The sequence below is a fragment of the Sturnira hondurensis genome, unplaced genomic scaffold (assembly GCF_014824575.4).
Source record: "Sturnira hondurensis isolate 20B ecotype Veracruz unplaced genomic scaffold, ASM1482457v3 Scaffold0007406, whole genome shotgun sequence".
Classification (NCBI taxonomy): Eukaryota; Metazoa; Chordata; class Mammalia; order Chiroptera; family Phyllostomidae; genus Sturnira; species Sturnira hondurensis.
In genome coordinates, this window is record NW_028080037.1 from 7,215,345 (window position 1) to 7,228,282 (window position 12,938).

Sequence of the window (12,938 nt, forward strand, 5' to 3'; positions counted from 1 at the left end):
GTGTCCCTGTGGGTGCTGCCACTGTTTATTACCGTCACATCTAAGGGTGAGTTTGTTGGGTCCCCAGGGAATGTACATTTGATACCTTCTTTTCCATCTTTTGGACAATATCTTTAATGAATTCATTATATTCTAGTAAAATCTACATAATGATGTTGACCGTTTTAACTGTTTGGAAGGGTACGATTCAGTGGCTTTAAGAATGTTCACATGGTTGTGCTCCCATCTCCACCTCCAGAACTTTCCCACCATCTCAGACCGAAACCCTGTACCCATCAAACAATAGCTTCCTGAGTTCCCATCCTGACCTGCCGCCTATGGCTTGTGTGACCTTGGGGAATTTCTATGCCTCTCTGAGCCTCGGTTTCCTTGTCTGTAAGTTGGAAGCGAGAGTGCATTTCCTGGGTTTTGGTTGAGGTTTGCATGAGGTGACACAGGTTAAGGAGCCCAGCTCCTTGCTGGGCACACTATAGGCTTTTAATAAACAGCTTTTATTTATGTGAAATTGACCTTATGCCCAACTATGCTCAGCTCTGATTTCTCTGACATCTGGTCCCTGCAAATGGGGGTGTTACATCATGCGGCTTGCTGGGACCCAGAGCCAAGGGGTACGTGGGAGAGAGGCTGCAAAGCTTCCTCGTGGACCAGACCTTCCACCCATGCTACCCTTAGAGCTAGTATTTTATTTTACTTTTTAAAAAAGATTTTATTTATTTATCTTTAGAGAGGAAGGGAAGGAGAGAGGGAGAGAAATATCGATGTATGGTTGCTTCTCATGAGTCCCCCGCTGGGAACTGGCCCACAACCCAGGCATGTGCCCTGACTGGGAATCGAACCGTGATCATGTGGTTTGCAGGCCCGAGCTCAATCCACTGAGCTACACCAGCCAGGGCTAGAGCTAGTATTTTAGATGAAAAGTGCCAGATCTCTTCCTGCTTATCCCAAGCCCCAGTTGAGGGCCCAGACCAGCCCTTGGGGCTCTTGGGAATGACCCATTTTCAGCTTCGGTCAGTGCCAGCCTGCGCACTGGGCCTGCCGGTTATAATGTGCACAGCAGCAAATGGATTGAGGTCACGGAGCAGATGGCAGTAACTTTCAGTTGAGATCTGCCAGGCTGCATTGGAACCGGTGACCCGGAAGTAAAAGCGCGTGCATCACCCTCCCTTCCCTTAGTCCATACCCTGAGATCTTACCCGCTTTCTGATGCCTCAACCTAGGGGACCAGAGTGTCCGTTTAGACTTCTTGGGCTTCGGTGAGCAAAGGGGGGGAAGCCGCATTGTCACAGGCAGCAGCCACATGTCAGCCCCCATAGCTCCTGGCCCCAACCTTTTTCAGGGAGCCCAAAGCATGCTGGTCTCTTCATCTCGTGACTCTGATGCTGTTTTGGGGGGGGGGTGACCATGGTCTCACTTTATAGATGGAGAAATAGAAGCAGGAGGAGGAGGGTGGCTTGGGGACCCACAAAGCCCGTGGGTCAGAAGGAATCCATGGGGCCATATCTAAATGCACTGGTGTGTGGGTGGGAACACAGGAAACGTTAGCTGGATTAAATCAAGTAAAAAAACGACACTACTCTTCGCACATGCTCCAAGATGGAGGCCTAGTTTTCTACCTTGTAACGTATCATAGTGCTGCAGCCTTTATCAGAGCCCTGGGAGAATGTGAAGGAGGCAAGGGCCCCTCTGCACACAGAGAGGCAGGTATGTCTTGCTCTTTTTTTAAATGGAATTTATTGGGGTGACACTGTTAATAAAATTATTTAGGTTTCAGGTGTACGATTCTATAAAACATCATCTGTAGATATGTCTTATTCTTGACCTTCTCTCCAGGGCCTAGAGCATAACTGGGCGCATTGTAGGTGCTCGAAAAGGAAGGAAGGAAGGAAGGGAGGGAGGGAGGAAGGAGTTGCTAAAGCCATGGTTTGATGCAATTACTTGGGGAAAATTAAAAGAGAAGAGAAAGAAGCATTTTCTCGTGCTCCTTCTTAATCTTAAGGAAGCGAGCTGTTCCCATTCCACAGATGGGAAGACCGGCTTATGGTTCTCAAGATGTGGGTGGTCTTACCTAAAACCCCACATGACGGGCCTCTGGGTGCAGGATGTTTCCAATGGACTTGGCAACCCTGAGACGAGGGGTCGATGCATTTGTAGTTGAGGACAGAGCTGGAGGAAAATGCCAATATTTCGTGAATCTATACAAAGACTCATGTCCTTTCCATCCCTCACACACTCCACAGTTCCGCACCCCCCGCCCCCCCCCCGAGCATTGCTAAGATCCTGCCACACTCTGTCCTTGAGAAACCTGTGCCCTGTCCCCACAGGTGGCAGAAACCAGAAGCTTGGTGGGGAAACAAAGGAGAGGAATCCAGTGGAAAGAGCAAGAGGGAGAGGAAGAACACACAAGGGCCAGATGTCTTTTCTGTCCGGACCAACCCTGCCTCCCAGGGTCTTCACGTGTCCAGAGACGAGGTGTCGGGTCAGGGAAGTCCCGGAAGGTGCGGGACAGGGTGGGAGGAGCTCCAGGCTTGGCATCAGGGTTTCGGCTCTGTCACACTTCAGCCATTGCTTCATTGCCCAGGGTCACAGTGTCCGGGCTTACAGGTCAAGAGTGGCAGACAGCGACACCACAGGGGGGAGGGCTTGGCACGTAGTAGGTATACACCTCCTGCTAGCACCTAGGAATTTGAGTGGTGGACGGATTGAGCTGCTCGGGGTTATGAGCCTGGGATTTTCTTCTGGTTACAGTGGAGGGTGCTTTTACGAGGCCTCCACCTGGGGAAGGCCAGCAAGCCGGTAATGGGAGGGCTAATGACAGTGCTGATTAGTCACAGCTTGCCTTTGCAGCGACACTTTCGTGCAGAGGGATCCCCAGGCTTTCTCTAGCCACCGCCTGCAGCCGGGACCGACCCACCTCCGCCCTAATAGCTCAACGGCTTTTACAGACTCCCTTTCATGCTGGCATCAGGCAGAGTTTAGCAATCAGGATCTCTGGCCCGAGCTCCACCCCAGCCTGTGGATTAGCGACTACATGATTAACCTTGATATTTCCCACCCTGGGGAGGCCCTGGGCCACCAGAGGAGCAAAGGGACTTGCCCTGGGCTCTGCCATGAGTCAAACCCAGAGCAACCCTCAAATAGAGGTCCTTCCGATACCCACGGTGCTTTGTGGTCCTGTAGGACGCCTTCCTCTTGTGGGTTTTAGGAGTGATCCAGTGTCATGAATATTTCTTTTCTGTTTCAATTGGGGTTAGTTGTTTGGAACCAAGTATCCTGATGGCTCTGTCAAACCCATGCATTCATGCATCTATCCACTTATCCATCCACTCCTTTATCCATCTATCCATCCATCCATCCATCCATCCATCCACTGTTTGCCCCTCTATTCCTTTAATAGGCACTGAATCAGGCACCAAACATAAGCAAAGGGGAATCAATTAACAGGGGCAGGAAACAGCAACAAACAAATGCAATATTGAAGTTTGGAAATTTCAGGGGTGTTTCACAATTAGGGGGAAGAACAATCAGCAAAAGTGTGGCTTGTGTTTAGGAAGAGAAATGGTCCAGTGCCCCCAAACTGGACATGTCACCACCCTTAGGTCTAAAGGAGTGAGGGAGAGTGAAGGAGAAGTTTTTGGAAATTGGAGAGTGTGAAGAGATGTGTTCTGACACCAGCCGAGGCCTTGGGTAGAGGGACACAGTCAACCTGTGGTGACCTTGTGGAGAGGGGACGGGAGGATAAATACCTTGTCAACACACACTTCGTCCCCTCTGATCGCCTGCCAGCTGAAGAAAAATCATTGTGTTAGCCCATCTAGGTCCGCCTCCTGGGCGTGGAGCAGGATGGAGCGTGGATCTGGAGGGCCAAACGAGATACCCGGTCACAGCGTACGGGGTCTCTGGTCACTTCTGTGGTCACATCTTCCTTGTAGGTTCTGTGAGTCACCCAGACATTGACTTTTTGCCTCAGTTAAGGTTAGTCGTTTGCAACCAAGGATCTTGACTGCTCTGGCAAACATATCCATCCATCCATCCATCCATCCATCCATCCTTCCATCCATCCTTCCGTCCGTCCGTCCGTCCGTCCATCCATCCATCCATCCATCCATCCATCCAAACATCCGTCTGCCTCCAGTGGGCTTATATTGCATTCAGATAACAGCCAAGTATCAGCGACCTACCTGGTCCTCTATGACTCCCACAGCTCCCCTTCTCCAGGACTGACCTATTTCCACCTCCCTCTACTCTTACTTCCTCCACTCCCACCACACTGGCCCCCACGCTCCACCCCAGATAAACCCCCGACTCAGCTGCCCTATGCACGATGTTTGCTCTCCCCGGAGCGCTCCGCCCTGACATACCCCTCTGCCTGCCGCCCTCCCTCCAAGATTTCCCTCGAATGTCACCTTCCCTGTCCACCTCTCATCAAGTAGCCAGCCCTCCCTGGCACTCTCTGATCTTCCTCCTTAGCACTTTCCATCATCTCACGTATGATATTTAAGACTTATCTTTCTTATGTATTGTGTGCCTTCACTCCACAGCCTCTCAGTGGGATAGCAAGTCTAGAACGAAGGGATTGTTGATGTTTTGCTTCTTGTTGTATTCCCAGTGCCCAAGGGAATCCCTGGCACCTAGGTGTTGGACAAATGAATGAAGGTATAGGAGTGGCACTGTGCAAGTTTCTGACCTGCTGTTGGAAGGGGATCCAGCCAACCAGTGAGGGTTTCTGCAGATTCATTGCATCCCCGTGCTGCATGGGCTGAAACTCAAGCAAGAGTGACGGTGCTCCTCGTGCCCTTAGGAAATGTCCCGAGCTTTTCACGTAAGCTGTGGACTCGGCACCCAGTGACTTCTTGTCCTGCTTAGGGAAACCTGAGAGCAAGAAAGGGAAAAAGTAAACACTTCACCCATTTCATCTTCAAGGCACCGAGTAAATGCTCAAGTAACGAATTCCCCCAGCTCTCTAGGAAGTGGATCTTATCGTCTCTGTTCTGGAGCAGGGGAATGAGCCTGCTGGGGAGTCCTGTTCTTCTCCCAGGACCACAGGGCGAGCCGTGAGTGGCGCCAGAACCACCCTGGGACCTTCTGAGTTTCTGGCCGGGAGGCCTCCAGTCCCCCGTTGGTGGGCAGAGGAGCAGAGCCAGATGGAAATGCTGCAGGCAGTCCCCAAGGATGACTTTGGCTCATTTTCTGAGGACTTTGAGAGCTGGGCACTTGGCAGGTTGCCGAGAAATGGGAACCCACCTGGAGCTCATCTTAGTTGAAGTGTTTTGGGTCTAAGTTGAGGCTTAAGTGTCAACTTTACAAAGTCAGCAGCGTTGAGCCGTTTCCCCACATGCAGAATAGGAAATAGATGAAGGACTGGCTTTGGCACGTCCTAATTCCTAAGTTCCAGACTTTTCCTTTGTCTCTTGTCCAGCAAAATTTACCTCCCTGATTTCCTATGGCATCAGCCTTCTACTTTCTTGGGGAAAGGCCATCACAGAGATCAACTACTTTATATTAATAATATTTCTGGGTGCTCTAGGGAATTTTAAGTCCCACAGGTCAATATTTTTCTGTGTGCTTTGGACTGAAAGTTGAGAGACCCGAGTTTTACATTCTGCCTCTAACTTGCCATGTATCCAGTTGGGTCTTGGGTTCCCATGTCTTGAATAAATAATAACAATAAAAACACTTATAATGTCCGTAGCATGTTTGATCCTGTTAACCAATGTCATCACCATAAACTCAATTTAATTAAAAGAATTTAAAGAATGGCCTATACTAGAAAATATGCTATGTGCTTGAAATGTATTATCCTCCTTAACTTTCACAATTGGGCTATCGACAACTTTGAGTTCAAATCCTGGTACATTCTACCACAGACAAGCTGTGTGAACTTGAGCATGTCACTTCCCCTGCTAGATCAAGGCAGGTTCAATAATAGCACCTCTTCCCCAGGGTTACTGGGGCATTAAATGGGCAGATACATGCAGTGTCTGAGGCATGGTAGGTTCTCAAAGCCAACATTGCTCCACCTAGGAGTTGCCGGTTCCAGGCAGTGGCTGCTGGGTGCTGTTCCTGCGGTGATGATTTTTTCCCACTCAGTCAACCCGTACGAAGCACCTCACAAGCTGTAGGACAGTGAGGACCACAAAACTGCTATAGTTCTTGAAACCCATGGATCCTGCCATCTAATGAGCTATGAGAGAGCCATCGAATGAGGCAGCAGACTGTTTGGCTTTGACCTTGGAGCTTCTGAGGCATCTGTGGTCCACCCTCAGGGAGGGACAGTCATAGGGGCAGCATCACGCAGTGGATTTCAGATGGCTTGTCTTCAGGATGCTCCTCCTCGGGGGCCTGTTGGGTCAGGCCGGTGGCAGTCAAGTGTGCCCCAATGTTCATCTAGGATGCTCCGGTGGCTCATTCAGGATCCAGAAGGTGATGCCTCATGCCCTGCAAACCTTCGCGTTGTCATGCAGGACAGTTTTAATTCATTCTTGTCCCCATCTGTGCCATACCCATTTCGGTGGCGTGGGCTATGGCCACTCTCCCATTCTCCACCTCCCAGGTGCAATCTGGACAATGGAAGAAGCAGGATATCTTGTTTCCCAAAGGTCTTGACAAGTTCATTGGCCAACAGAGTTTGGCAGTGTCCTCAGAGCTGGCTGAGAAAGCACCCACGATGTCTGAGTACTTAGAAGAAGAGTCATAGTTTAGAGAGGTAAGAGGTGGAATGGTCCGGTGACGTGTGGAAGTCAGTGGACCAAGTTGGTCAGTGTTATTCACTGGTTCAGCGTCGCAGCCTTATTGTCCGGTAACAACAAAGACGCACGTTGAGTGTTCCAAGCCACACCGGGCTGTAGTTAGGTTATTAGTCAATGTGACAAGTTCAGAGGATCTGGACATCCCTGCCTCCCACTCCAAGTCCTCTTCCCAAAGCAGGAATCCATTCCCAGCCTTGCAGGGGCTTGACGTAAACCCACCCACTTTCCTGCGAACAGAAACTGCTAACACAATGTTTTGGCCCCGAGAGCTGGTTCTTTCAAGCGTAGTCAAATTGTTGTGGTTAAGCCCCTCGAGTTGTTTGGAGGAACTGAAAGGTCTTGGGGGAGCCGACAGGAAGTGGTTGGGCAGCCCGGGAACCGTAGTCACGGGGAAGCTATGCCAGCAATTTGCAGTCTCCAGCTGAACTGGGGGTGAGCTCAGCTTCTGGGGGGGTGTCAAGAAGTCAAGAAGAGGGATTGCTCCTTGGCCCCTCTGGGGTTGGGGTTAGCACTGGTGCTTTTTTTCTTGTTAGGTAAGGCTGGGTGTGGCAGAGATGGCCCGGTATCCAAGAAAAATCCGTGACCTCTCACTGTTTCCTTAGCAAGGAATCCTCACGTGGAGGTGATTAACACTTGGAGGCAGGGACAATGGTTTCTGGCCCCCTGCCTCCCTGTTCCCCTGCAACCCGGTAGGGCTCATGACTGGCTCTTACCCATTCAGTGGGGGCAGATGTGTGCCGTTCCTGAGCCAGAGACTTTCAAAACNTGGAGGAACTGAAAGGTCTTGGGGGAGCCGACAGGAAGTGGTTGGGCAGCCTGGGAACCGTAGTCACGGGGAAGCTATGCCAGCAATTTGCAGTCTCCAGCTGAACTGGGGGTGAGCTCAGCTTCTGGGGGGGTGTCAAGAAGTCAAGAAGAGGGATTGCTCCTTGGCCCCTCTGGGGTTGGGGTCAGCACTGGTGCTTTTTTTCTTGTTAGGTAAGGCTGGGTGTGGCAGAGATGGCCTGGTATCCAAGAAAAATCCGTGACCTCTCACTGTTTCCTTAGCAAGGAGTCCTCACGTGGAGGTGATTAACACTTGGAGGCAGGGACAATGGTTTCTGGCCCCCTGCCTCCTGTTCCCCTGCAACCCGGTAGGGCTCATGACTGGCTCTTACCCATTCAGTGGGGGCAGATGTGTGCCGTTCCTGAGCCAGAGACTTTCAAAACCCCGGGGGACTTTTTCACACTCATTTTTCCTGGGTAGTGATTGGCTCCCGGGACTCCGAGGTCCCGAAGGCTGGTAGACCCTGAGAATGAAACAGGCCTGGGTGTTTGAGTCACCGTGTGGAAGAACAATCCACCCTGGTCCTTTCTGTGAGCACAAAAAATGCACTTCCGTTGTGTTAAGCCACCAACGTTTTTTTTTCCCCCTTTCTTTAGTTTATTTGTTACAGCAGCTAGTGTTGTCCTGATACCCAAGTCAGGTGTCCTTAACATCACCGGATGCTGCTCACTGTGACTCTGGGCCTTGGGGATGACAGTTCTAGTGACCTCTCCCCAGCCCTCACTCCTCCGGCTGTGTCTTCACCCTTTCAATTGGGCTGAGTAAAAAAATACTCGTCACACCCAGGGCAGGGAGGGCGGGGAGGAACTGAAACTCTCACCAGCCGCTGGGGGGATGTGCAAGGTGCCGCCAATTTGAAAAACGGGTTGGCAGTGTCTTCACAAGTTCAACAAACCCCGGCCTTAGGAATCAATCACTCGACTTCTAGGTATTTGCCCAAGAGAGATGAAAGCGTATATTTAAACCAAGACTTGTACGCACATGTTCGTTACAGCTTTGTTTTATAACCCCAAACTGGACACTGAGTCCCCAGTGTTCCCCGAGGCCCTGCTAAATGTCCCGGTCATAGCTGCCATGCCGTGTCCTAGGAATGCCTCTCTTTAGGTCTCACTCTACACTGAGTTCTTTAGAAAATGCTGAATCATCTGGTGTGCGATGTGCGTGGTGTGCGATGTGCGTGGTGTGCGGGTGGATATGTGTGCCTGTGGGCATTTTTAACTAGTGTCGTTCACCAAGGACTTCTCATCCTCCCTCCTCGGGCACATGATGTGATGCTTTTCTAGTGTCTTAGAGCAGCCACGTGACTTGCATCAGCCATGGTATTATTTCTGGGTAGAAACTTTAAGAGTTGGCATGTATGATGACAGCCTGTAGTCCCCTGTGCTATCGTGACACTCAATGTTTTTGGTAGTGACTTCTTATTTTCTGTCTTAGGCTGGGCCCCTGAATGTAGATGATACGAGGCAGAGTTGCCAGCTGATTCCAGAAGAAAACACAGACACAGAAAGAAATAAGCCTTGTTGATGGAATCCCCAGCTATTTTCAGATTGCTTGTTACTGCAGCACAACCTGGCCCATCCTGACTGACACAATAACCAAACTTCCTCAGATAAACAGCTCTGAGCTGCTCTTACCCTGTAGAACAAACCTAACAGAGCTGCTCACATGGGAAATAGCCGGGCTGAAGAATCTGTGTGTCGTTGTGAGGGTGGGTTTGCTTTGTTCGTATCATCTCAACCTGTGTGGTGGGTCACAGAGCCTTTTGATGTCCACCATTGTTACTGTTCTGAAGAATGACTTCCGGTCTCTTTAAAGTCTATACCACCTTGCCCCTACCACCATCCCAAAGTAAATGTCAGGTACCCTCACACTGGTCTTATTAACCCCTCTTGCTTCCAACCCCCGAGCCTGCTACGGGACAATAGCATAGGACAAACACGAAATGTGAAAACTGAGGCAGTTCCCGAGGATGGTCTGCACCCACCTAACAGCATTTCTCAGACATCACCCTCTATCTGAAGACCATCCCAGACGTCTCACTAGTTTTCAGGTGAAGCTCCAGCCGTCTAGCAGAGGGAAGATGATATTACTCAAACAGAGCGATGGGCTGGGAGACCAGACCCCGTGAACCTCGATGAGCTATCGTCGTCCTTTATTCTAGTTCAGCGGACGCTGTGGGAGAAACTGCACAACGAGGCTTGAGTTGGTTTTACTCGCAGCTTTGTAGCCCAATGCTCTTTCCTGCCCCTCTCTCCTCACGTTAATTCCTGTCCTAATAAAGCCGTGTGAACCCACCGGCTCTCTTGCAAAGTGCCGTTTCCCAAGAAACCTGGCTTGTGGTCAAGTCTGAGCCTTCATTAGAAGGGGCGAGAATCAGCAGACCTCACCGGCATGAATTTTCAGATCACACCAGATTCCAAGATGACACTAGAGAGAACTAGTCACCATTTGGCCCCGTTGAGTGTGAAGGCAGGACTCGGTGGAGATGAGGGTGTGCGCCTGCGTATTCCGTCACCCGACATTTGGCCTCGGTTTGGATAACTCATCCCCAGGGTATTCCGAGAGCTCATTGTGGGGGCCGGATTTGGGGTAAAAAGGCCCTTTCTCACTGTGGCCTTGGTGATTAATACACCAGATTCATAAATACCCATATGCATTATCCTCGCATCCATTTTTATATCAATAGAAAATGCGTTCCAGATGTGTGTTGGAGGTGATAGGCTTTGTGATGCTGACTTTTTATTTTCTCTTAGGTCTCAGCCCAGCCCGGCACACAGCCCATTGTGTTTATATCAAAAAGACGAGTTGTACCTGTTTCGTAAGCCGGGGAATTCGCAGCAACCTGGGGACACTGGAAGAATGCTGCTTTTAGGCCCGGTGAGAGAGCCGTGGCCGGTTCCCCAGGGTTCTCAGGTTCAGCTGCCTCTGGCCTACAATATCGTCTATTGTCTTCCGGGGCGCGTGCTCCGTGACTCGGGTTTCTGCACCCCTCTCTGCAGCCTGTGTGCACAGCCCAGAGGGCTCCCCGAGGAGAGGGGACCTCTCGTCTTTCTCTGTTGGCTTTTGTGTCTTCTGCAGATTTTCTTTGCGGTGGCCTTTGTGGGGACGTGGAGGAGGAAACCTCAGATTTGGGCCCCTCCAAGGGGAGTCCAAATTCTCCGTGAGTTTGAAGAATCTTTGCTCTTTGACTTGTGGGTGGCAGGGAACTCCAGAGCCTGGACTTTACAATCAGAATCCTGGTCAGGCCGTTTCTCAGCTGTGTGGCCTTGGGCAAGCCCCTTCACCTCTCTGAGCCTCCGATGGCTCCTCTGTAACTGTAGAATCTAACCACTTCATGTCTCTTGGGCCGTTGTGAAGATGAAGTGAGATGATGCATGGAAAACTCCTGGCCCATAGCAAACCTTTCCTAAATAGTAGCTCAAACCATGATTATTATTACTACTGTTGTTGTTTTAATTTCGCCAAAGCCTGGAGACCCACACAGTGGTCCGTTGGTTTGGAAGTGGGTGTGAACAAAACAGCCCTGGACATTCTTTCTGGCCCTACCTTAAAGTTTCTCTTGAAACATCCCTCCTTGGGCACAGCTCCCAGATCCTTGGAAATAAACACCGTGTCCTAATGTTCTGGAGCCACATTAGTGACTTTGAACTCTAGGTATGTTCTTTTTTTTTTTTCCCTTTTCTTTTTGGAAGGGCCCAGGCTGACTTAGGCCAGCCCCAGATCAGAGGCACAAAGTGAAATCCGGAGCTGGCTCGAATTTTCCCTGCGCCGTGTGCCTTCCTCTTTGCCCAGGGCTGACCCCCCGCCAGACACAGCGGAGGCTCTTGGCACGTGCTGGGTGAATGGATGCAGCCGAGGGGGCTTAGACAATAGTCATCCTAGAGGAAGCCATGACTGGATGATAATAATAATGACATGCCAGCGATCATTTTCCGGGCCCTTAGATGCCAGGCAGCGGGCTAGTGTACATAGGCTTGTACATTTGCTCCTGAAGAAATACTCACTAAGGGAGACACTTCTAGAAGAGGTAAGGACCTTGAACTTGAGCCTGGGGCCCTATGGTGGTAAAGGGTAGAGCTGGGATGCAGGTCCAGGGAGTCTGATGAGAAAGCTTTCGCGTCTGCCCAGCAGGTGAGCGGCCTCCCCGACTCAGTTGTCCCAGTGGTCAAGCTTCCAGGGGGCCTCACATCGAACTCTCCAGGAAGCTGCCCTGCTTTCCGTTTGGGAAGATACAGGTCGATGCCTAAAGTTGGGACATTTTGATCCTCTCCTTTAAAGAAAAGTACGAGTTTAAATTGATCTTGTCCGTCAGATCAAAAAAAAAAATCCATGCTCTTAAGGAATTCCATGAAACCTTTAAAAAGGATGAACAAGCCCTTCATAGTCTCCGCCAACGTTTTCCTCACTGTCGAACTATTATTTTTATTACGATCACATGGGTTTCTATATACACAGAAATGAAGGTCCGTAAGAGAGGTGAGCACGTCCTTAAGAGATGGCTAAATTTTATGCATATTATTGTAGTTTCAAAATTAGGTGTCAGGTGGGGGAAAAAGGCAGAAAACCATACTTGAACAACAATTTTAAAAAAAGAAAAGAAAGTAGGTATCTATCGGTGTTACTTCAAGTTTATTCATATTTTTTCCAATCAAAACATGCATCAGAAATATTAAGAACTCTGCACTGCCGACTCCCTCCTTCCTCTATCTAAAAGCACCTGGTTCTCCCAGGGAACAACCCAGGCTTCCGAGTGGGGTTCAGGGGCCCCCGTCGGGAGGGAGGAAATTTCCCTTTCAGTGCTTTCCTGGTTGATATCTATTCCTCGAGTTTTTGACAACAAGCTCGGTGGAAAGAAACTTGAAGGTAATTAAAAGTTATCATTAAAGGACACGGATACTCCCCATAGGCCGTCTTATCTCTGTGTCCCGGCTGCAGAAGCAGACACTCAGACACCGCCTCTTCTCCCCCTGGGACAACGACCTATGCTCTCTGGGTCCCCAGTAGCTACAACAGTTGACCCTTCAACTCCACAGGAGGAGGAAACCCTGGGGAGGCCTTTGATCTCTGGTCCCATTGCTTTGATTGGTCTCAGTGGTGACCGCCATGCCCCGCCCCCCTCCCCCGGGGTGGAGAAAGAGCTCCATTGTTCCACCCCCCACCCCACCTTCATTCCACCTTAATTACCTGTGCCCACTGAGGCTGCTTCCCTCCACAGCTTCCGTTGGCTTTGATGGACTAGTAAGACATACATACAAACCAAGCAACCCACTTGCCCCTCGGTCTCCTTGGTTCCTTTCTTGGCTACCTTCTCTGGCGACCACATGCCTCGGTTGCTGTCACGAGCCTGGTTTCAGATCTGTCTTTTG